This window comes from Apis laboriosa, unplaced genomic scaffold, assembly GCF_014066325.1.
Source record: "Apis laboriosa isolate Shangri-la unplaced genomic scaffold, ASM1406632v1 scaffold30_cov140, whole genome shotgun sequence".
Classification (NCBI taxonomy): domain Eukaryota; kingdom Metazoa; phylum Arthropoda; class Insecta; order Hymenoptera; family Apidae; genus Apis; species Apis laboriosa.
In genome coordinates, this window is record NW_025222776.1 from 111,074 (window position 1) to 133,211 (window position 22,138).

Sequence of the window (22,138 nt, forward strand, 5' to 3'; positions counted from 1 at the left end):
TTTGAAAAAAAAGTTTACAAAATCAAACGCGATTGGTGTTCGCCGATTCAGTTCCGTTGTCTCTTCGAGAGTCACAAGATCAATCGAGCAAGATGAAGGTACTCTGTCAAGTTACAGTGCGGGGAATGGTTCGAATTCGGTGTCCAGGGAAATATACGAAGAACCAGCGGCCGACAGGATAGAATAACCGCGGCTAGAATTTTAAATCGTCGATAATTACCTTCGTTGATGAAGGAATATTATAATTTCGAGTTCTGAAGCGTTCGAGTTGAATGCGTGCATCGAAGCGATGCCATAATTAGCGGTCGAGCTTGTCATGGCGACGAAGTTGCGTGCAAATAATTGAGCTAACATTGCGCACCATCGTTTAATATTCTGTTGACCAGTAATAACACGTGATATTTGCACTTGCATGTACGCGTGGTAACGATAGATGATGCCTGATGGCGGAATAAATCGTTGATTCTAAAACGAGATTTTGGGAACGAATATTATTAATTATGAATTATTCGCTTCCTTCTCAGGTAGAAGAATATTTTCGAAATGGTACTTTTGAGTCTTGATATTGGATTGATGAATAATTCGTGATTTATTGGTAAATGAAAACGTTTATTTAAAAATTTGGCTTTTATTTGGAATTTTTTTTTTAAAGCTTTCTAGCTGAAATTGGAAAATGTTTGAGAGTTCGTGATGAAGTTAATAGTACGGTTGAAATATTTTAATTATAGATATAATAGATATGATGTTATTTTTGTAGGACGAATATTTAAAAGTTATTATCTACAGCTTACTTGTAAAAATTTTTTTAAATTTATAAAGTTATATAATATCAAGAAAATTGTATTAGTTTTTTTGCTATATTATTTCTTACTCTATAATATATTTAATGTCGAGCAGAAATCATATAAATTTATCAATTAATCGATAAAATTATTAATAATTATTAAATATCCTTTATATAAGTAATATTTAAGGTCCATCGTAATTATTACAAATAATTGGTGAACGAAGTGTCATTATAATACAATGTTCAAATATTTTCAAATAATATCGACAGTGATATTGACGAAAGACTTATTCTTTTATCAATATTTGAAAAATAATCCAATAGCGTCAAGTCTGGAGAATAAGCCGGTTATGAAAATATTCACTCAATTTATCGATTCGTGGATTATCTTATAATATCTGATGCACTTATGCATAATTCATAATCATCCTGTTGGTACCACATTGTTAAATATAGTTGCCATAACGGATTTAGTTGTGTTTATAAACGTATTAATCCTTAAACATTAAATCGCCATTATTATCTTATTATATTGTCATTATATTTATCCCATTAAATTAACCTCCTATCTCTTCGTTATTACATTATTCCTTTTTTCCCTATTCTAATTTCAAATTTACAAACTAAATTAAATGATAATTAAATTTAAGCTGTAACTTATCTTTAATTATAATATAAAATAAAATTTCTAAACCGTGTCTATATAAACTGGATAAAATTCTTTTTTAGAGAAAAGTTTTTCATTATATAAAATAGTGTCCAAAATTAAATTATTCGCAATATTTATCCAAATTATCAATTGATTTCAATATACATGCCAATACATCCAAGTACTCTCTGAATTATTCAAAAATTTCTTTTTAAAAACACACACACACAAACGATAATTATAATATTCCAGAAATAAGAGAAATAATATCTATCGCTTAAAAAAAAAGGCTGATCGTAGTCAAATGAAAATAAGGGATCGAGCCTAACTCTACAATCGACCTCGTTAAACCGGAAACGCTCCCATTCGACCGAGTTAAGACAATTGGCCGTTTATCGTTGGCCCCACGATCCTCCTTCCGCAAAAGCTGATTCCTTCCGAATTATTTTATAGCCGTCTCCCCCTCCAAATTCTGTTGTTCAATTTCTCTATGGCCTGCCCCGCTTAATTCCTCGATAAACGGAAGAAGCATCGAGTTCGTTCGCGGAATAACAATGGGCATCCGGGATGGTGAATCCGGGCTAGGGATTTTAACGGTTCAATTACTTGGAGGGCTCGATTCCGCGGCTCCTACGAAAAATTGTCCCCTCGAGGAACGTTGTCGAAATTCAGCTGAGACCGGTAAACGACGACGAACCGGAAACTCAGCGACGAATCTCTCTGATCCCTCTCATGATCACGGGATTAAATACACGTACGATGGCGCTGCAGTCTTGAAAAATGGGGTATACACTAACGATCGGAGTATGGCGTTTTTTTTTTTTTTTTTTTTTACCTCTCGTTTTACGATCTCTGTGCGTCTGTCTTTTGGGTTTTTTCTTTTTTTTTTTTTTTATTAAGACAGGAGACTTTGGAGGGGTTCGATTGAACGTCGATTGAAAGTCGACGTCTGCTTGAAAATTGAAATTATTTAGAAGTGAAAAAGGCTTTTATATACTTTTCGATTCTTGATAATGAGATAATTTATTAACAAGTTTCAAACTAAATACACAGTGATGCTTTTTTTTAATTTTTAATTTAATTTTTTAATTTATTTTTAATTTTTATTATTATATTTTTATTTATTATTTTTTAATTTTAGTACTAATTTACTAATTGTAAGGTTGTCATTGAAAGTATGATAAATTAATAATATTCATAAAAAATAAAAATAGTTTTTAGGTAATTAATTATTACAATCGATTGTTATACATTATAGAAATAGCAAGTGGAGAAACAATTGCAACAAATATTTAGGAATTTGATTTGAAATTTGCATTATTCGCATTAATTATTTCTTTATTCACGCAATAGAGAAAGAAAATTGTTGGTTTCCTTCCAAGATAAAAATCATGTTAAGCAATATTAATGTATCAAGAAATAGTAAAGTGCAAGATGTTAGATCTAGGTAGAATATATAATTAATTTCGCATTAGTTGTGTCATATATGGTGGCCTTATTAGCTAGCAGAAAATCAGGTTTAGGTTAGATCATTAAGACTAGATTAGAAGCGTAGGATAATTATTAGATGTAGATTAAAGCTCTGCGCTGCATCTAAGTATATCATCTAATCGAATCTATCCATGAAACAACATTTGATTTACATATACAAGATAAATTTTCATATAAAACTTTTGTACGATAATTTTTTTCTTAATTTTTCTAGTTTAAATTATACTTTCACAATTTATTTGGAAAAATTGGAAATATCTTATATATTTTACAATATAATTACAAAATTACTTTAACGTCTCACAATCTCACGTTATATCTCACGTTATATATCGAAGATAATAAATAAAATTCTTACATTCTACTTTATAATAAACGTATAAACTATATATCATAACTATAAAGTTAATCAAGAAACTCCAATTTTCATATATTGCCAGTAAAGTTATATTGAATTAAATATAACGTCTGCACTTGAAAAAGAAAAGCTTTTTTTCTTTTTAAGAGTTTCTAGAGAGTTTCTAGAGAGTTTCTAGAAAAAAGATATAAGCATTTTCATGCAGAAGCAAAATATTTTTCAAAGAGCAATTTTGATAATAATAGTTTAATAATTTGAAGAACAATCTGTGGTAATGATATATTGCTACTAGTTACTTTTGTTAACAGAGATGAATATTTAGTAGTGCATTAATCTTGTAGAAATTTCTGGAGAAAAACAATGATGATAGTAAGACAATGCTACTACTAATGCTATTCAGTTATATATCAATCATACAATATATATACTTAATTTGACTTCTAAATCAAAATTAATGTATCTTTTTGACTATATAATAACTCATTCTCTTGAATTCTATACAAAACGCGTATAGACACTGTTATCGTTCAGAAAATTTTTGTTAAAAATTTGAATTTTTCCGTAAAATTCCATGTCACATAAAATATGAAAAATTCAGAGTGCTTTTATATGCACCACGAAACGCAATATACTCGACAAATAATTTCCAAAATTATAAAGTTGTCAAACCTACAAATCTAAATATCAAACCATCAAATATAAAATATATGTTGCTGCAAAATTGGACCAAATTAAAATAAAATAAATCATTTGAAAAGTCTAATTCTACTACTCATGAAGAAATTCTTTCTTCATAACATTTCTTCATAATGAATATATTCGTCAGCTTCTTCTTTTTTGTTTTTTAATTAAATAATTAATAAGAATCATTCATATATTATAATTACAAACATTCAAGAAAAATCTATCTCGGAACAAACTACCTGAAATATTCCTTTCAAATCCTTTAAATCCAAAAATTGAGGAGAAATTCATCACGCAATTTCTCCTTTATCATTGAAATTCAAATTGCAATTCAAACGTCATCAAACAACAACTCGATACTAATACACAACTCGGGGAAATTCTCATTCCAAAGTGTCTCACAATCCGCATAAATCGACTCCGCTATAGATTGACGAATTCTAATCTCCACGTTGCTTGAAGGTAGGAAGAAGGTGGGGGAGGGGGAAGATTGACGGATGAAGAGGAGATAACAGAGAAACGGTTGATCGGGCATAAGTTGGCGGGAACAGAAGGCTGGAAATGCGTGAACGTGGCCGATGACAATGTGTATATCGTCCAGGCAAATCAGATTAATTAGGGAATAACGTGGCCATGCGACTAACGTCAGGCGAGGGCACGAAGGCTTTGATAAGCTCCTCGTGTCGAGAGGTTGAGTGTCGCTCCTTGAATGATTGCGACATTGGGGTTGGGAAAGGCTACGCTAGACAGGCCGAACAATTCACGAATCTGATGGCATTAAACTAACCGGCTCGCGCCATACAGGGAGGAGGAAGGGAAGGGGTGGTAGTAGAGGCTTTGATCGTAATCCAGAGAAGCTTCTAAGCTGTCGTCGACCTAATCGAGCTCAATCGATAGAGGATTCCTCGTGTATCCACGTCTTATTCATATCGCGTTTTTGAACGATTGGCGTAGAATCGATGACGAGTCGCTTTTCGCGATCGTGATTACGTTTTATAATTTGTGGCTTCGAAATTTTTGAACACGTTTGAAATTAATATTATTTTATTTGCTCCTTCTCTCGTTTTGGTAAGAAATGAATATTTTTTGAGAAATTTATAATTATATTTTTCTTTTGAGCATTTTTATGTAAATTAGTGAAAATAATGAATTTTGGAACATTTGGATATTTTGTTTGAGTTTTAGTAATAGTAAAAATGAAGTCTAGATTTAACTTTGTGAAAAGTACACTGCACGTGATTAACATTAATATTTTTTAGATTTTTTTCATTTGAAATGACTAGAGTTGAAAGGATGCAAGAGAAATTATTAAAAATAATGTTGTAAAATATTATTCTTATTCTATAAATTTAAGAGAATCAATTGCATTTTATCAGAACTTATTCTTTGTGAAAAAGTAGATTAAATCAATAATTAATTCTGGATTTTTCAATATAAAATAAGATAAATTAAAAAAAAAAATTATTGTGACATAAATGTCATATAAATATCATAAAAAATCGAAAATAACTTTTTTTAATTTTATTAATTTTAAATTTTTAAATTTTTAAATTTTTAAATTTTTAAATTTTTAAATTTTTTTAATTTTTAATTTTTTTCATTTTGATTTTTGCTATCAGTATAATATAAGAAATAGTAATAAATAGTATTAATAATTTAAAAAAATATTTGCTACCGATAATTTTAAACAATTCTTTAATATGAAAATGAATAAGAAAAAAATTAACCGGATTAAACTTTGAAAACTGAATTGAATTTAAAAAAAAAATAACGCAATAAAATTTCTTAGTAATTAATTATTGCAAAAGAAAAGGTGCAAATTTAAGTACGACTTATATCAACGAAAATACAACGAAATATCGTGAATACACGCGATGGAAATGCTCTTCTTCGTGGAAAATCATCAAAGAAGCATTAGAGCTTTCGTTCTTTCGAGGAATAATGATAATACCTCTTTGATGTAAGCTTATAGATAATGTAAGAAGCGAGATTTAACGACGAAGGAAGAATACAATGTTCTTAAATTCAATTCTAATAATATTTTATTTGACATTAAAATATTAATTCGATTCGTGAAGTAACTGAAATAGTTATAGAGAATTAATTAGAAAGAAATTCAAATTTTATAGATAAAAATGTACGATGTCATTATTGTTAAATTATAAAGGAAATAAAACATTTAATGATATTTTACTTTTGCAATATTTGAAACTTTAACATGATTATTACGTACTTTTTTCTTATATCTATATTTTACATGTTTTCTAAATGATTTATTTTATATAAGAAAGAAATGATACATTAGATTAAATGAAACATTAGGATTAGAAATATTTTTCAGCTCGATAAAAGTAGCACATTTCAGAGTGTAGTTTATTTTTTGAAATCCGATTAAAAAGTTTCGATAATAACTTTTCGTTGCAAACTCGAACAGAAGGAAAGTTTAAAAAGCTATCAAGCTTTTTAAACTTAACTTTAACTTAAAAGCTCGAGGAATTCGTGATATAAAATAAATACCAGTCCCACAATAAAATTCTAAAATGTAACAATATCCATATTAAAATATCCAATAATTTTTAAATTTTCTGATAGATATTTATCCATAAATCTACATAACATTTCTTTTAGAAAATAAAATTTATATTTTATATAATTATTGTTTTTGCATATTTTAAATATTTTGCAAATTTCAGTCACGATATTATAAATTAAATTATTCTTATTCTATAAAATTTTGTAAAATTTAAGAGAATTTTTATATATAGAAAAATTATATGCTTTAAAGAAATAATTAACGGATTGAATAGAATTGTTAAACGATATCAAGAAATATTCGACGATAGAAGATAATATTGTGGCAAAATGAAACAACAAGTTTGATCAGAAATTTTAATTTCGAAATTATATTATAAATTGATGAAATTTCAAAAGATAAAATGAATATTCAGGATCCAATAGAAGTTAAACAAACAGTACTCGAGCGAATTTCAATCTGCTCTCACTATATCACATCAAAGTATAAATTAAATTTTTAACTTTTTAATTTTTAACTTTTAATCGATTCAATTCAGCTGCACATAACAGGCAGATACTTACACATACCGCATTAATAATTAAAAATTCTCGTTTCTAAAAAATCTTCTTCGTTCAAACAATCCTAGACCACTTCTAAATTCTCCATCATTCACACGCATACACACTAAAAAATCGTCCTTCTTCTACATTTCTCAAAAAAATTTCACCCCAATCGTTACAAACACGGGATCGGGATAAGGATCAGCAGTAAAATCAAGTTTCCAGTTACCCTACTAAACCGAACGACATCCCCGCCACCTTCCTCCCTCGGCAGAGGCCATTCGAGGGTGAAAATTACAATCAACGTGGAAAGAACGAGCCTCCGACAGATGGCGTAACCGCAATCTATATAAGATCGTAAGAATACGGATCGAAACCGTGAACCGTGTCTAATTAACATCGGAATGGGAAGAGCGGATGCGTTTTCATTGCGCCGGCAATAAATCCAGGAAGCAGATAAGCGTTATCGCGGTCTTTCGCCACCACCTATCCGCAGGAGGAACGTTTTCTCGTATCCTCGACCGGGTCGGGCCAACGCAACACCAGAGCCAGGGAGGAGGGGGAGGGTGAGGGTGGTGGCCAGTGATAGATGGCTCATCGATCAGCCTGTTCACAATGTCGTGGATCGATGGGGATCGAAAACTGGGCGGTGTGTGAAAAACGTCAATTTGCAACGGGACGTCAATGCTTATGGCCACGCATAACCGGTAACCGATCACCACCATCGACTGTCCAGGTTTATTTAAAAACTCGCCAATCGATAAGGGATGATTGATCCAACGCGTCTTACGACGGGTCTCGAATGGAATGAATCGGATTGGATGATCGATTCAATGCGTCTTCGATGCGATGTGACGACAGGCTTAGAATTAATTAATATAATAACAAATGGATGTTTCGTTTCGTTTTGAGATGCGATCCCTTGTGATGGGAGATTTGTTCAATTTTTGGAAAGTTTTTATTTCAATGAAAATTGGTGAGTATTGATTTTTTATTTTTTTTTTTTTTTAAAAAAGAAATATGTTCGAGGAAACGAAAGTTTGTTTCGTTATTCGAATATTCGATTTTGTTTGGAAATAATTTTGACGATGTTGTATCGTATTTTAGAAAACGAAGGAAACGTTAAAATTTGAGGAGTCCATTTTGCCTTAGGCCAATCTATAAATTATTTATCGTATGTGGCCTCTAGATACAATATCTATTGTTTGCATTAGCACATTACATTAGCATGTACGTACTCTAATACACATGCATTAGCATCAAGTTACATTAGCATATTACGTTGCGAAATCACGTTTACATTAAGCAATTTTTAATCTTTCGAGCAAATTATTCGATTATAAATTATTCAGAGTTACTCGTGTAAACTAAATTCTATTTGAATAAAGTAAACTGGAGTTGAGCAATTTGGTCTGCGAGCCTTCTCGTATAAACTTACCCTGGATGATATAAACTAAAATTAAAGTCTTAATATAAATCTTAATTCATATTTCGATGAAAGAAATTACGTACGGTTAATTTTAATTGAAAATAAAATATTCATTTGACGCTGAATTTGACACAATTGGGCAGTTTTCCATCTAAAAGTAAAATTCCAAAATAGAAGATTTTATAGAATGATGTATCTATCATGCTCCATCCCTTAAAAATTGTACATAAATAATTGAAAAGAAGAAAACAGCGAAGAAAGAAGAAAACACGTTTCACTTTCTTTCCACAAAAAGCAACACGTTCTGGAATACAGCACGTTGTATTGAGCTTTCCATTTTCTCCACGGCATGTCTTCGACGTCTACGGCGTCACCGACATCGAACTCCGTTTCCTATTTACTTTACAGCTAAATTCTGATGCCTTGTGCTTCTTTCATCGAAAAAACTTGGTCGATCGTAAAGCACACGAAACGGTTTCAACAGTCGTAAATAAAATATCGATCTGGTTTTACGCGATGCCGAGTGTGAAGAGATCCGTCGTGACCGTAAATGCAGGGAAAGGACAAAGAAAAAAAAAAAAAGGAGGGTAAAATTTCAAGAAACCGCGTGTATAAAAATTTGTATCGCGGCGTAAATATTCGTGCGATAAAATTCCACGAATTGAGATGTTTTCGAATGCGCGATGAACGTTTATTTGCTCTCCATAACACATTTCAAGAACGTAACCTCGAATTGGTTGTTAAAAAAAAAAAAGGAAAAAGATGTAAGAGGAATATGGATAAGTGAAAAACGATATTGAAATGTGGTAAATAATTCTGTATTCTCGTTTAGTTGTATAATATATAAACGTTCTCGAGTAAAAACATCTTTAGTTCGTTTGTCAACTTGTCGATACATACATCGGTGTTTGTGAAGTCGAGAAAAAAGAATCTACATACAGAGTGGTAAAAAAGATTTCTTTACGCAATATTTATGACTCTATTGTATCGTTTCATAATAATTTGTTTTATTTTCTTTTTCTTTTTTTTTACTTTTTTTTAATTTTAATCTGTGCTTTTTTACAATTTATTATTAAAAAGGAATTAATTGGAGTAATTAAAACTATATTTTTATTTGTTTTTGCAAAAGAGGGAGGAATTAATGAAATTTTAAATTTTGTCTTTGCAGTTAGTTCATTTAATATTTAAGATTCATCAAAGAGATTATGTTAGATGGATAAAATTTTAAGTTAGGGTAGATTGAATTAGGTAAGTAAATTTTGCAAGCGATGGAAGTATATAGTTATAAAATATACATTTTCAACAAAACTTTGTCTAAATCAATTTTGTTAGAACTAAACAAATAAACTAGATTCTATATATAAAGTTTCTACTTTCAATTTTAATCAAAACAAATAATATTCTATAATATGAAGTGAATATAACTTTCTAATTTGATCCAAAGTGCAAAAAATATGCAGAACTTTAACAAATTTTCAACATATTTTAATATATATGTTATAATTTACATACATTATTTTCCAAAATAATATGCACATTTATATTTTAAGTTTTTTTTACAATAATAATAGTAATAATAATAATAATAATAATATATATAATTTTGAAGAGATATTACATTTCATTATAAAGAACAGTGACATATTTTTTTGTGTTTGATGAAATAGTCAAAGGAATAATGAAATACAATTAATCAACAGTTATCACAGTAGAGTATAAAATAGTTAGACATTCTTTCATAGATCAATGATACATATATCATGGAAAAAATCGATCAAGATAAACAAGTACTTTTGGTTGTAAGCTTCATGTGATAAGAGCTTTCATGTAATTTAAGAATTTGATACCTATCCGGTTCATTTATGAACGTTTCGTGGAGATCTGTTAAATACATAATTTTCTTGCCATCAAAAGTAACTGTGATATACTTCACTCTAATCTTTCCTTTATAATCAACTCTTTTTTACATGTTGTTAATTGTACTATAATTGAGCTCATAACTTTATTAATATAGCATCTCTAATTTTAAGTAAAAGTTGAAATGAAGTTATTAAGAATTTATTTTATTTTTGTGATACTTTTATTATTCATTTTACGTACAGTGAATGAACTTGTGATAAATTATTATAATACAAATAAAGAATTCTTTGTTACTTATTCATCTATTTATTTTAGAAAATCAATAAATTTTTCGTGAATAAAATATAGTTTTTTTTTAATATAATAATTTTTTTTTAACAATATGATATGATTAAAATTAAGAATTATTTAACATTCTTGTCGATTCTAAAAATATCATCACCTGGATCAACAAGATTCATTCTTTCTGAAAGTTGCAGAAAGAAAAAGTGAAAAAATACTTGTAAGGAAATAAATTATACTTCGAAATTATTTCAAAAATATTCCAGCAAATGTATACAAACTCATTAAACTCTCTTAAAGTATCAATTGTAATTGTATACATTCAATAATAATTTATAATAATCAAGTCAAATAATTACTATAATTATTTGATGAAATTCATTTAATACAATTCAAAATAGAAATGAACCATGATGACAAAATTATCTAAATAAAAATAATTATTATCATATTTCATCGTAGCTTTCCATAATCTCCTTCCTCTCTTTCCTCAAGAAAATGACACAATTCTCAAAATCGAACTCACTGATTTTGATTTCATCCCATATTTCTCCTTCATTCAAGAAAATGACACGTTCGAGCAATTGAGATATCTATCTACATACAATCGAAATCGTCGTCCCTTTTTATACGTTCACGCGTGACGATGATTTTTTTCAAGATGCGATCGGGATTTGTTGGATCTACCAAATGGACGACAACGAAGGCGTTCGACATTCATTAGCAAATTGCGCGGTGAAGAGCGGGCGGAGCCGCGAGACAGGGCCGGGCAAAAGCAAGGAGTGCTGCCACCGCATTGATGAGAAGTTGTATCGTTCATGCTGAAGCAACATATTTTACGCGGGTCTGCAGCCAGCAAGATAGGTGAACGCTGTCGGCGAATAAGTTAAAGTGCATCGCATGCGAGCCGTTAATTCATTTTACGAACAATTAAGCCTTGGATCGTGATGGGTCAATCCCGAGTCACGGCTTATCCCGATCTCATTACGTCGAAAAATAGTACGGATTTGCGGGCTGAGTTTCTTTTCTTCCCTTGCGCACCGATTCAACCCATTATTGGATCCTTGCCCCCTCTGAATTAGTTCCGACAATTGGTCCCTCCTTTCTCTTCCTTTATTTATACGAGATGCAGAGAGAAGAGGATAGGATAGTATTTTTTAATTTTGTTGTACGGAGTGTTAATATAATGATGGGAGTAGCTTTGAATTGATCGAAACAAATGTTTAAAAAAAATAATATAAAAAAAATTTTTGGCTTTTTTTGTTTCTCGAATTGAGAGCAACGAAGATACAAGATACGATATACTTTTAGAGATATTTATTGAGTTATTATTGATGTAACGTAATAAGTAAATCTCAATATATTTTATAAGTATTTTATAAGATTTATAAGTAAATCTCAGTATATTCTTGTTTATTCTAGAATTGATTCTTTAAAGTTTCACTCGTTATATATTCGAATATATAAACTCGTTAAACTGGATGGATAACTTCATATTTTTTGTTTTTTTAAATTACTGAAGAGGCAGGAAGATATTTAATAGTATAAATCTATACTTTTGAATAAATAAATATTCTGTTTGATGTCTTTGACGTGTATCGTCACTGGATCGAAATTTGTGAAATTTAACATTGACAAAATTGGTAGATCATTTATAATAATATTCCTCTCATTAAGTACTTTGATGTTAAATTGCATTAATAATATTGGTATCCGATCATTAAAATTAGTCGATCATGTAATATATAATTGAATGAGTTACGATTTATTAAAATAAATTGCATTTGCATTGCTACGTACATATGTACATTCTTTAAGTACATGTAAACAAATTACATAATATTTATATAATATAATATAATAGTCAATAAAATAATAATATCGACGTGTAACTCATAAATAAAATTCATAATTTAATAACAAAAAAAATTTCTTTCTTATTCTATTTAAAATAAATTTTGTTAAAGTATAAAAATAGATCAATGTTTAATTAGTAATTGGATTATCCAGAATAATGGTGTATTTGTATAATGAAATTTAAAAAAAAACATACGAAAGATAATAAATTGAATGCAAGTAAACTAATAACTAACAAATTAATATCAATAATTAATAATTAATTAATCAATAATTCAATAATATTTTAAACAATCAATAATATTTTAAACAATCAATAATATTTTAAATATTACATTAATCTCCTTTTATAATAATATATATTTTATAATATTTTAATAATTCATTTCTTATTAAAATTATTCCAAAAAAATTCACACAGAAATTCAAGAAATTTTTTTTTCCTTTTTCTTTTGATTTGTTACAATTCAATCAACGTTTGAGTATTAATAGTGTTTCCTTTATAATAATTTTTTTTCAATCTCGACAAGAGAACTTACTATCGATTATCAAGAATGGTAAGGATTTTTATTTTTTATTTTGTAAATTTTTTTACACGTGTAGTTTTATTTTCTGCCGTTTATTCAATATAACGATGCGAAATTGAAATTTTAATATGCCGTATATTGCCGTTTTAATATGTAATATCTACGAAGAAAATAAATCCAATATATATATATATATATTTTTTTAATTATTAATAGATGATATTTTAAAACGAATATTGAGAATGTACATACATTCTCAATATTTAACCGTATATAAATTGAATGACACATGAGTTTCAATATTAATTTTCATAATTATAAATTATAAGGAAACATTTGCTGATATCTCGTATCATTAACGCGATAATATTTTACATTCACGTGTAACACGTTTTCTTTGTTAATTGATATCTTTGAACGTATGCCCCTTTATAGTTGAGCCACTTTGTTAATTCGCGTTTGATCTTTAATTATAGTGGATTTCATGCTTCGACGAGTTTTCGTGGGAAGAAACGTTAAAAATCCACAATGCGGAATAACCGAAAATAAAAATTAAAAATACAAGACAATTAAAAAGAACATTGCGGAAAATTTAATATCAGAAAGTGAGAAATTCTAGTTGAAAACTTCATTCAAATTGTGCAAGGGTTCGGTCAATGTTTTAATTAAGTTTCCACTTTGAAAATCGGTGGATCGGCAAGGACGCTGTTTACAAAATGCTTCCCAATTAATTTAACTTCCTGATAAATTAAATAGGTATATCATACATATATATTTTTTATTTAAAGTATCTCTTTTAAATCGCAACAAAGATATTAGAAGTTTTGTTACTTTTCAAAAAATAGAAATTATATTTAATTTTAAATTTTAATACGAATTTTTTGAAAAATTTGTTTGTTTAAATTTTTGATTTCTTGAAATTCTTTATTTTTCCATAAAACTATCTCGTTCATTTTGTATTTCACATAAAATTATCACATAAAATAAATATTAACTTTAGATTTTAGTTATTTATATAATATGCTAATATTGCCCTTTTAACATAAAAAAAATAATAATTTTATTTATTTTCATACTTTTATGTAAAATGTAACCTTATGACAAATAGATATTATTTTAATTTTGGATTTTTAATTTTTAAATCACATAGCAAAATTAAAGACAAGATCCATTTTCACTTATAAATCATTATAAAACGTAATTAAAATAGTTTCAAATAAATAATTATCATCAAAATAGCTTTAAATTTTCCACCACTCTCCATATCTCAAAAATGAAAACGAATTGACCATTCTTGACATATATTATAATATTTATTGCTCTGATTTTTTTCCAAATATATTATCAAAATTCCTCGATTTCGTTCTAGCACATCCTGTATATATAAGAATTACTTCATTCACTTGTACAAATCTTAAAACATTCTATCACGTTATTGTAAATTACATCTCATGCGTATCTTCTTCCAATCACTCTTCTACGTTACAATCTTCGTTTCCAAATACTATTCGTTCTTCGTTTGATAAAACCAAATTCGTGAAAAATCCTATCCAATCCAACTAAAAGAATCTCCGTATACGGAATCCAAAAAAAAAAAAAAAAATATGAACAAAAGGAAAGAAATACAATTAAGAAAAAAAAAAAAATCAAAGCTAGAAAAATTAGGGTTCCATTTCGACAATTCAAACAGATTAACGAACACTCCTCCGTGAATCGCACGGAAGAACAGTCTCTGAAATTATTGTTTAATACCTCGAAACGGCGGCGTCTCTCCCATGGGAGCCTTTCGCGCGAGACGGCGTCAAATTGATAGAATTTTTAATTAAAATTCGTGGTAATTGTTCTGGGCAGGGAAAAGTACGCGATAGGGAGCGTACAAGGATAGAAGGAAAGCGCGAACAACGAAATTGTCCCTGGTCCGCTCCGACGGGGAGGAGAAGAAGAGGGTGAGTTCATAGATGGAGAGTTTATTACTACCTGAATCTGATTACGCGGAGTCGTAGGGGATTTAGCCTCGCAACAATTCAGACCGCAGCGAGTGTATCACTTAAATTTGAATACGACGTTATCGTTGTACGAGAGAACTGTCATATCGTGACGGTTATGGCCGTGATGCGCAAGTTTTCAACAAGAAATTTCGTAATTACGTTCCTTCCTTCCCTGGATTTTATTGGGTTATAGGATTTATATTGCTTGTGTAATTCAATTTGGTGATGGATTTTTAAATGTCGTTCTTGCAATTTCTATTTTTTAACGAGTATTAATTTTTTAAACGAAGTAAATTTGGACGATTGTTTTTGTTATAAATTGAGGAAAATTTATATGAGCATATAATAAGTAATGGATAATGAAGTTTATGTTAGATATTCTGTAATGACTTTAATTATTTTTAACGTGAATAAAAAATAAGAAAGTTAAAATTTTTAAAAATTCATAAAAGTAGAGTTTTTTTTTCAAAATATCTGGGACAAATATCACAGTAGAATATCACGTTTAAACAACTAAAGTGCTCGTGTAATCAATTATGGGAACGATAAAATGGGAATTAAAATTATTTCACAATAAATTGATTAATTTCAAATCAAATTTATCGATCGATTTTATCATGATACGAACAATAAGGAAATAAATCGATAAAGATAATTATTCACAGCTTGTCTAATAAAAATATATATAAGAAAATGCATCCTGTTATTCAGATACTTTATCATATTTTACATATTTTATACGCATATAAATTACCGTAATTGGTTCTTGAATCTAATGGAGAGGAGAGTAATAACAAAATATATTTAAATGTATCGTTCAATGCACACGTGAGAGTATCTTTTCACGTTCATTTCCTTCACGATCGTATACATTGAAAATCCAACGTGTTTCGCATCTAAATATTAAGCTCTGTACATATCCAAAAATATGAATAATAATTAATATCATCTTTCCCTTAAATCTCTGATAAAATATAAAACAAGATATAATTTACTCTTAAAAGTTTAAATTCATTTTATTATTTACAATTTTATAATTCAAAACAAGTTTTCGAGTGAATCACCTATATATCTCAAATTACTGAAACAAGAACAATCTGGTGGGATGGTTAACAAGGATAACAGTGCCGCGGGACACAAGGTAGGAAGGTAAAGTTCCCGCTTAAAACACAATTTAGGAACAGCGTGTCTTCTATATTCGTACTCGGTCGGTAAGATAGAACAAATAGGATAACGAAGGATGGCCTCGAAGGAAAATCGTTCTCCGTTTTTTGTCAAGGAGATTCACTTTCACGAAATAATTCCCCTATTCCTCTATTCCTGCCTCGTTAATATTTATATCCCGCATCGTGTTTAATCTTAAAGAGAGAAGAGGCCTTTGTGAGAACCTTCCACGAAACTGATTAAAACAACAGTTTTAATTTCGCCCTTTTTTGCGGATTTTATTATAAATTTTCCATTTGAAAATTAATGAATCGCGAATGAATGGCGATCTTCGGCTTGATTAATAATGTATCGCTCGCCCTGTTTACAATTTGGCCGGATTTATGAAAGGGTATTGATGAAATCCTGTGCTCACGTTTCAAGATCATTTTTTAAGAAATAGGAAACTTTATTGATACCGAAACTTCAAGAGCTTGCAATACTTCATCAATTGGACAGGAGAAATGATTTATGATATGATATTATATACGATAGTTTTTAAAAATTAATATTTGACGTAAAATTATATCCTCATTTTTACGAATTTATGAAATAATTCATGCGATATCTCAGACACACTGTACCGTGAATCAAGCGTATACCTTTTAGTGAAAAATTAAAAGTGAAGTTATTATTGAAGAATAAAGTGAGTTTGCACTTTTTATTAAAATATAAAATTAAATAACATGAATAAAGAAGATTCGTAGTCAGACTATGATGAAATATGATGAAATATTATCCATACTCTTGAAAGTACAATTCTTTTCCTTTACCCTTACTATATATTCCAAAAGAGAATCATCTACGATCATTCACAGAGATTTTAATACACAGATATGAGAAGATAATTTCTATTAAAATCGTTTATATTACAAAATATTTATTTTATATGATTTAATAAGTAATCGTACATTAATTTTAAAATATTTTAATAACGTTTAAAATTAAGTCTGATTCATGGAAATTTATACCGTGTAGAAGCTTTTTTACTCTTATCTTTTATAATTGAAACCTTCATTGAAATGTCGAAACTCGAATTTTTACCATATGTCGCAGATTTTCACGGCGTTCCGTTACACTTTAGCAATTATTGGGAATCATTGGCCGCGAAGGGGAGGAGACGTTTTTTACGAAACAATGGACTGGCAAAAAGCTTGATCGATACGCGATATACATGTGCGTGCAATATTCAACGGGCGAGCAGCGTAGAGAAAACCACGACTCGTACCGGAAGTAGCCAGATTCGATGCAGGTGCATGCAACTTTGATTAAGAACGAGCAAAGAGTGTGGCGCGCTCTGGTGGTGAAAAAGTTTTACGAATATTTTTCTTCTTCTCTTAAATGATTGCCAATGTAAGAAATATTCTTTCGAATAATTGTGTTTAGACATCGAGAAATAAAAATTTGAATATTTTCTCCGCGAAATTTTGCGATTAATGGATGTATCGCATTATATTGAGAAAATAAACATGGGAAGTAATATTTATTTTATCAATAATAGAATAAATTCGTTCGACACACTCGTCGATCGAGGTAAAATAATATATCGAAAATATTCGAATAAAATTCTTATTATCGTGTAACAAATACGCGATATTCGTCGTGATCAAAGTATGGAACGAAAATATTTTCATTTTTCACGTCATATACGATACGAGAAGAATATTTCAATATTAAACGTGTAAGCAAATTTAATAAAAAAATCTCTTCTCACAAAGATTTGACAACACCGTCAATAGCGGACAATTTCTTTGAACTATTAGATTAGATCCATTCAATACTTCCTTTCAATAATATCATCGAACACTTTACTTCTATCGATCACTTACGTATAAAATCAGAGATCGCCAGAATATAAAACGATCGAGTTTACAAAATCTCCTTGTAAAAATTATAAAAAAAGAATAAATAACAAAAAATTCATTATAATAATTTTGCATAATTTTTACAACATGTACATAAAATTATTAATCGATAAAATACCAAATTATACAAATCTCTTTTTCGTTCGAGACATACCAGCCTAAATCCGAAACGCCTAAAACCGACGAAATTAACGAAATGAACCGTCGTCATTCTTCGAACTCCAACTCGTTTTCTGTTTGGAAAGTAAACGAGCAACCTAATACGTGCACACGAGCAGGAATTTGATCCGGTCTCTCTAATGATCAGTCCCACTGCACCCCCACGTAATCCGCCTATAATTTACATTTCTCGGCTCGAAACCTCAGGAAATTTCTATCGTATCATCGCTCGTTGCATCCGTTGTTTGAGTTACAATTACACAGGGGAGGGGGGAGGGGCGAATCGCGCGCGCGGTTTCGAGCGAGGAAAATCCGGGCATCATCGTGGGGAAAATCGATTTGACGAGTCGTCGAGGAAAGGAAGGGATGGATACCTATAATTTGTGACACGCGATCTCTCACCGAATGAAAACTTGATGCCGTCACGTGGATCGGCTTGGCGCCGAGCAGACGTTTCGCTTATTTTATCCGCCTACGCTATCTGTCTTCTCCCTTCGTTCAAATTTGTCTTGCAACCTCCTAACATCTGGGAACGAGACTTGGAAGTTGTCGAATCATAGATTGGGCGAGGTCGTGATAATCCATGCAAATGTTCCATGCGAAAGGATTTCAATGATTGGGACATTTTTGCAGTCAAAGAGTGACGAACGAGTTTGATATTAAAAATACAAATTTCGAGTTATTTATAAAAAGGAGACGGCTCTGTATCTCTGTCACACTATCGTTCAGCTAGTATGAATTTTAATTATTTGTAAATTAATAAGTTAATCTCAATCGAAATTTTTGTATATTATGACTTTTATGTTTATTTTCGTTTCTAAAATCGGTAGAAGATGTATTATAATATTTTATGCAAGTGTAATTTTTAATAAGCTGATATTTATTTGAGAGAGATGGAAAAATATGGAGAAAATATAATTGAATAATAATTTATTTTCAACTATTTAGCGTTTTAATTTTATCGTTGGTTAGCTTTTTTCGAGATTGATAGATTTTTTACATTGGTGTATTGGTGTAAAAAAATTTTATTATTTTATTATACTTTTTTATGTTTCGCACATTTCTTTTCGTGAAAAATAAAATACATAAAAAAAGGGTCAACAAGTCTAATGAAAAAAAATCAATTAAAATCTTATAAATCAAATGATTGAAGCAATTATTTTTCCCAGTATCGCATCTATTAATTAATCTTGTACAAAGTTTAAATCTTTCACGAAAAAAAAAAATGATCCGATTGTTTTGTCCTTTCTCACCTTTTTTTTTCTTTTTTTTTTTTTGTCACAGACTTTTCAGATGCACTGAAACAGTTCCAATCAACGAAATTTCATTTGAGGGCTTAAGCTTTTACGAAAAAATCCAATTCCCTTTCACTTCAAAAACTTTTTGTTTCGCTCCGGCAAATTTCTAGTGATCCCTAGCCATGTGGAATTCGTTATGAAAAAAAAGTTCCCAAAAAGACCTTTTATCAAATGATTCTTCAATCCATATATATAACTTTTTCTCTTTTTAATTATTAAAATTAAATTAGTAGTCTCGCATCACATCGCACAATATTCGTAATTTACGTAAAAATCCTTTTATTATTTTAATAAATTAAAAAAAAATTTCAAAAAATTCTCTAATCGAATTAAAAGTAAAAAAAAAAAAACAAATTGAAAAATAAAAGAGCAATCTTTTTCGTTTTTAATAACAAAAATTACGCGTGTGTTTCCGTATTCATGAAATGCAAGCGGATTTTCAGATAATGTAACCTCCTGTAATATTATTTTCACGGTATCCGAATTTTCAATATGATCCTCGTTGAAAATCATTTCTGAAATTTACGCGGATGAAAATTGAATCGGGCAATTACGGAAAAGTAAAGTTTATGGAAAACGTTACCAAATAGAATTTCCAATTTTAATTTAAGCGATCATTGTTCGAGTATGCATTATCTTGATTGAGGAGAACATCCTTTCGATTCGGTAGTTAGAATTTATTTTTCAATCCTTGTTTTAACGCCGTGACTCGGCGATATGATCTTTTTAAATGGATTTCCGTTTTTAACGTTTTCGAATTAACAATACGTATTGAAATATATATATATAGAATCTTTCATCACATGTTATTTTATAATTGAATCAACTTCACGATATGTTATAATTTTATTAAATAAATTTTACTTACCGAGAATCGTTATATTAAATTATGTTAGATTATCGTATAGATTTAAATCAATAACTTTATTAAACTTGGCGTATATCATAAAGTTTCTTGGATTATTGATATTTCTTTTATTACGATTATTAAAATTCTGTCTCTTTTTAGAATATATAGATATATCGTTTAATTCTTAAATGAATTAAAAGAAAATCCTCTTTTATTCTACAATTATTATTAATGTTGAAATTTCTCAACAATCTCAAAAATATATTGCAATTTCAATTGTCTTTTTCAGAATGCATCGTTCAATTGTAGATAGTATCTTAATGATGTCAAAATGATTTTCTTTATTCTATAATTGCAAGTGTTTTTTTTTTACAACGTTCTAACTAAAATAATCAATCTACGAATCAATTCGGTTTATTTTAATAACACAAATGAATTGACTTAATTTCCCTTCTCACATTCTATATATAGGTATTTCAAAATTCCAAGTTCCCTTTTTAGAACATGTCATGAGATAGCCTCCCTTATTCTACAATCGTCATCCATTTCAAAATTTCTACACATAACATATGGCAAAGTTCCAAGTGTCCTTTCTTTGTCTTTAAAACATATCGCTCATTCAGATGCAGATAGTTTCCCCTACTTTAATAATAAATACCGAAATAACCTCCCTTACCTTCGTCCATTCTAAACTTTCCACATCCTCGACAAACATATCGCAAAGTTTGAAACGTCCTTTCTAAAACATCATCGGTCAATCTGCAGATAGTTTCGTATATCAACAGCCAACCAACGAATTAATCCAATTTCCATTATTCCACGATTCGTTTCATTGTCAATTCCAAAATTACATAAACGTATGAGAAAGTTTCAATTGCCCTTTCTGAAATATCGCCAATCTGCAGACAGTTTCGCTTAATTACAACGAATTCACTTAATTTCATTATATTCCTTTATTGTCAATTCCAAAATTTCATAAACATCTTCAATAAACGTATTATTTATAAAGATTCAATTCTAAAATATCATTGATCTGCAGATATCCTAATAGTAACGAATTCACCTAATTTCTATTATTATACTCGTTTATCATCAATTCCAAAATTTCATAAACATCTTCAATAAACGTATGATTCATAAAATTTCAATTCTCAAATATTATCTGTCTGTAGATATCCTAGTAGAACGAATTTACCTAATTTCTATCATTATATTCGTTCATCGTCAATTCCAAAATTTTATAAATATCTTCAATAAAAATATGATTTATAAAGTTTCAATTCAATTCAATTAAAATATCATCAATCTGCAGGTACTCTAATGATAACAAATTCATTTAATTTTTATCATTATATTCTATAGTTCAAAAATTTCATAAACATTCTCAATAAACATATAACAAAGTTTTAATTATCCTTTCTAAAATATCATCAATTTGCAGATACCTTAATGATAACAAATTTATCTAATTTTTATTATTATATCGTTTAATTCGTTAATTATATAAAATTATATATATAAAATTTAAAAAATTTCATAAACATCTTCAATAAACGTGATTCATAAAGTTTCAATTCTCAAATCTCATCAATCTGTAGATATCTTAATAGTAACGAATTTCTATCATTATACTCGTTCATCGTCAATTCCAAAATTTTATAAATATCTTCAATAAAAATATGACTTATAAAATTTCAATTCAATTCAATTAAAATATCATCAATCTGCAGGTACTCTAATGATAACAAATTCATTTAATTTTTATCATTATATTCT

The 22,138-nt window shown here is 29.1% G+C and overlaps 1 protein-coding gene across 1 annotated transcript in view; it reads right to left on the reverse strand.

Annotated features, from left to right (window-relative positions):
* LOC122714458 (lachesin-like) overlaps nt 1-22,138 on the reverse strand; it is a 172,521-nt gene that overhangs the window by 103,160 nt on the left and 47,223 nt on the right. The gene's annotated exons all lie outside the window — the stretch shown is intronic.